Source organism: Schistocerca serialis, unplaced genomic scaffold (assembly GCF_023864345.2).
Source record: "Schistocerca serialis cubense isolate TAMUIC-IGC-003099 unplaced genomic scaffold, iqSchSeri2.2 HiC_scaffold_1062, whole genome shotgun sequence".
Classification (NCBI taxonomy): Eukaryota; Metazoa; Arthropoda; class Insecta; order Orthoptera; family Acrididae; genus Schistocerca; species Schistocerca serialis.
Window position 1 is genome coordinate 40,001 of NW_026047253.1, and position 5,000 is coordinate 45,000.

General features: G+C 53.5%; 1 non-coding gene across 1 annotated transcript in view; it reads left to right on the forward strand.

Annotated features, from left to right (window-relative positions):
* The first annotated feature begins 3,376 nt into the window (after positions 1 to 3,376).
* Positions 3,377 to 5,000, forward strand: part of LOC126430861 (small subunit ribosomal RNA) — a 1,909-nt gene continuing 285 nt past the window's right edge. Inside the window, exon 1 of the ribosomal RNA XR_007577372.1 lies at positions 3,377 to 5,000. This exon is cut by the window's right edge and continues 285 nt beyond it. This is a non-coding gene — a ribosomal RNA (small subunit ribosomal RNA).

Below are 5,000 nucleotides of genomic sequence, written 5' to 3' on the forward strand. Positions count from 1 at the left end.
TTGTGCCGTAACGTAACCCATGTTGTGCCGTAACGTAACCCATGTTGTGCCGTAACGTAACCCATGTTGTGCCGTAACGTAACCCATGTTGTGCCTTAACCTAACCCATGTTGTGCCTTAACCTAACCCATGTTGTGCCTTAACCTAACCCATGTTGTGCCTTAACCTAACCCATGTTGTGCCTTAACCTAACCCACGTTGTGCCTTAACCTAACCCACGTTGTGCCTTAACCTAACCTACGTTGTGCCTTAACCTAACCCATGTTGTGCCTTAACCTAACCCATGTTGTGCCTTAACCTAACCCATGTTGTGCCTTAACCTAACCCATGTTGTGCCTTAACCTAACCCATGTTGTGCCTTAACCTAACCCATGTTGTGCCTTAACCTAACCCATGTTGTGCCTTAACCTAACCCATGGTGTGCCTTAACCTAACCCATGTTGTGCCTTAACCTAACCCATGTTGTGCCTTAACCTAACCCACGTTGTGCCTTAACCTAACCCACGTTGTGCCTTAACCTAACCCACGTTGTGCCTTAACCTAACCCACGTTGTGCCTTAACCTAACCTACGTTGTGCCTTAACCTAACCCATGTTGTGCCTTAACCTAACCCATGTTGTGCCTTAACCTAACCCATGATGTGCCTTAACCTAACCCATGTTGTGCCTTAACCTAACCCATGTTGTGCCTTAACCTAACCCATGGTGTGCCTTAACCTAACCCATGGTGTGCCTTAACCTAACCCATGTTGTGCCTTAACCTAACCCATGTTGTGCCTTAACCTAACCCATGTTGTGCCTTAACCTAACCCATGTTGTGCCTTAACCTAACCCATGTTGTGCCTTAACCTAACCCATGTTGTGCCTTAACCTAACCCATGTTGTGCCTTAACCTAACCCATGTTGTGCCTTAACCTAACCCATGTTGTGCCTTAACCTAACCCATGTTGTGCCTTAACCTAACCCATGTTGTGCCTTAACCTAACCCATGTTGTGCCTTAACCTAACCCATGTTGTGCCTTAACCTAACCCATGTTGTGCCTTAACCTAACCCATGTTGTGCCTTAACCTAACCCATGTTGTGCCTTAACCTAACCCATGTTGTGCCTTAACCTAACCCATGTTGTGCCTTAACCTAACCCATGTTGTGCCTTAACCTAACCCATGTTGTGCCTTAACCTAACCCATGTTGTGCCTTAACCTAACCCATGTTGTGCCTTAACCTAACCCATGTTGTGCCTTAACCTAACCCATGTTGTGCCTTAACCTAACCCATGTTGTGCCTTAACCTAACCCATGTTGTGCCTTAACCTAACCCATGTTGTGCCTTAACCTAACCCATGTTGTGCCTTAACCTAACCCATGTTGTGCCTTAACCTAACCCATGTTGTGCCTTAACCTAACCCATGTTGTGCCTTAACGTAACCCATGTTGTGCCTTAACGTAACCCATGTTGTGCCTTAACGTAACCCATGTTGTGCCTTAACCTAACCTATAATGTGCCTTAACCTAACCTAAAGTGCGCCGTAACCTAAACTATATTGCGCCTTAACCTGACGCACGTTGTCGCTGAACCTGCTCTGTAATTGTTATGCAACCCGTTAAAGTAGTGTAGTGTTGCCTAACCGCAACCCTCGCAATATAGTTCGCTACTCGCACTGCCCGGTCCCCTGTGTATCGCGTCATGTTAAACACCTTGCAGGTGTTGCTGACTTTCCACATGCTCCTGCTATACACTGTAGTGTGGATAGCAGCAGGACGTACATGCCCCCCCCCCTTCCCCCCTGCCTTCGCAAGCTGGTCGGTGAGAAGTTTGCATGTTCAATGCCCTTCGCATGCCGACGTACTCAGCCTACGTTGTGGTACGGCCTGTCACCTGTCCGCCGATGTACGCAAAACCCACAAACTGTACTGCACATTGCTCCGTATGTACTGAATGATACATCGTGGCCCATGTGACCGTATGACGACAGCGCCTAGCAACGGCGGACCATACAGTCCAAATATTGTGCACGCAGCTACGTGTCGTCTCCCTATAAGAGCTGGATTGCAGTGTGGTACGCCATACAGACGTGTGGGAGGAACGGACGCCCTGGATGGCGATCAGCATGAGCAGTCTGTTGATGTAGTGGAGCGTGTATTCGGACGTAGTCGTCTCTTCTCACACACCGTGATAGCATGTTGCACCGCGTTCCACATCTGCGACATGCTGCAGAGGCGGGCTGACAGTCGTTCGCGCAATGGACACCGCATACGTACGGGGTCTACCTTCCACGTGTTCTCTAGGCGTGCACATGTTGTTGCGTCTATGTGGGCAGACGTAGTGTGTTGTGACACCTGACACAGGCATGCAATACTCGTTGCAAATGGCGATGGACGTGTACGTTTGCTGGTGACGTTACGCAAATGAACAACCGGTAACCCGTTGTGGTGCGGTTGTTCTCGCTAGAGGTGAATCAGTGTTGGCGACGATCGGTCGAGCTATTAACCGGTTGTTTCAGGGATACCCACCATGCCCACGAACGTGAAAGGGGACCCACCATGCCCACGAACGTGAAAGGGGATCTGGGTGTGAGGCGATACGCGGCGGTGGCTGGGTGGGACCGTCCCCGGCCGGTGAGGGGGGGCCGCCCGGCGTGCTGGCAGCGCGGTGCGTGGGCGCACGCGCTACAGCCGGCTGGTGGGGGCGGCCGGTGGCAGGCGCGCCGGCCGACGGACGCGGCAGGCGGCGCAGCTGCGCGCCGGCGCCCCCTGCTCGCGGCGCCTTGCGGCCAAAGTAGGTCCTCGCGGGCCCGGTGCGAAGCGCGGTGGCCATCTGCAGTGTGCTGGTCCGATTGAGGACTTTGTGCGCTGAGGATGCGCCGCCGCCCGGCGCTCGGCGCCGCGACGCCGTCTGCTGCTCGGTCGCCCCAGCGGTTCTCGCAGGTGGTTTGTATCGCAGCTGTGCGGACGTGTTGGCGCGTGCGCTGTGCTGGGAGAGTTCGCTTCGGCACCCAAGTAGGGCTTTTGTCCTTCTGTGGCGCTGGCGTTGGAGCTGCCGGTCACCGTAGGTGGCGCGTGTTGTCTCCCGCCGGCAATGCCACGACAGCACGCTCCCGGGCCTCTGTCGGCAGCGGCAAGCTCAGTTGGGAGCACGGGTGGTCGCACCTAAAGCGTCTACTCGCCTAACTCCGGGCGATTGCGCCTCTCTCGAACCCGACCAAGTACTTAGGACGGCGCTGCGCGCCGCCGGGACCTGAGAGGGTTTCGAGGTGTGTTGTGCAGGGGAGCTCAGCCTCCTCCTGTTTGCAGAATAATTGAGCGGACGCTTGCGTGTTCGCGCGGGCCCCCGGGACACACTCCCGGGCGGCCGGCTGCTCAGCTCTAGTTGACGCAGCTCCCTGGTTGATCCTGCCAGTAGTCATATGCTTGTCTCAAAGATTAAGCCATGCATGTCTCAGTACAAGCCGCATTAAGGTGAAACCGCGAATGGCTCATTAAATCAGTTATGGTTCCTTAGATCGTACCCACGTTACTTGGATAACTGTGGTAATTCTAGAGCTAATACATGCAAACAGAGTCCCGACCAGAGATGGAAGGGACGCTTTTATTAGATCAAAACCAATCGGTCGGCTCGTCCGGTCCGTTTGCCTTGGTGACTCTGAATAACTTAGGGCTGATCGCACGGTCCTCGTACCGGCGACGCATCTTTCAAATGTCTGCCTTATCAACTGTCGATGGTAGGTTCTGCGCCTACCATGGTTGTAACGGGTAACGGGGAATCAGGGTTCGATTCCGGAGAGGGAGCCTGAGAAACGGCTACCACATCCAAGGAAGGCAGCAGGCGCGCAAATTACCCACTCCCGGCACGGGGAGGTAGTGACGAAAAATAACGATACGGGACTCATCCGAGGCCCCGTAATCGGAATGAGTACACTTTAAATCCTTTAACGAGTATCTATTGGAGGGCAAGTCTGGTGCCAGCAGCCGCGGTAATTCCAGCTCCAATAGCGTATATTAAAGTTGTTGCGGTTAAAAAGCTCGTAGTTGGATTTGTGTCCCACGCTGTTGGTTCACCGCCCGTCGGTGTTTAACTGGCATGTATCGTGGGACGTCCTGCCGGTGGGGCGAGCCGAAGGCGTGCGACCGCCTCGTGCGTGCTCGTGCGTCCCGAGGCGGACCCCGTTGAAATCCTACCAGGGTGCTCTTTATTGAGTGTCTCGGTGGGCCGGCACGTTTACTTTGAACAAATTAGAGTGCTTAAAGCAGGCAAGCCCGCCTGAATACTGTGTGCATGGAATAATGGAATAGGACCTCGGTTCTATTTTGTTGGTTTTCGGAACCCGAGGTAATGATTAATAGGGACAGGCGGGGGCATTCGTATTGCGACGTTAGAGGTGAAATTCTTGGATCGTCGCAAGACGAACAGAAGCGAAAGCATTTGCCAAGTATGTTTTCATTAATCAAGAACGAAAGTTAGAGGTTCGAAGGCGATCAGATACCGCCCTAGTTCTAACCATAAACGATGCCAGCCAGCGATCCGCCGCAGTTCCTCCGATGACTCGGCGGGCAGCCTCCGGGAAACCAAAGCTTTTGGGTTCCGGGGGAAGTATGGTTGCAAAGCTGAAACTTAAAGGAATTGACGGAAGGGCACCACCAGGAGTGGAGCCTGCGGCTTAATTTGACTCAACACGGGAAACCTCACCAGGCCCGGACACCGGAAGGATTGACAGATTGATAGCTCTTTCTTGATTCGGTGGGTGGTGGTGCATGGCCGTTCTTAGTTGGTGGAGCGATTTGTCTGGTTAATTCCGATAACGAACGAGACTCTAGCCTGCTAACTAGTCGCGTGACATCCTTCGTGCTGTCAGCGATTACTTTTCTTCTTAGAGGGACAGGCGGCTTCTAGCCGCACGAGATTGAGCAATAACAGGTCTGTGATGCCCTTAGATGTTCTGGGCCGCACGCGCGCTACACTGAAGGAATCAGCGTGTCTTCCTAGGCCGAAAGGTCGGGGTAACC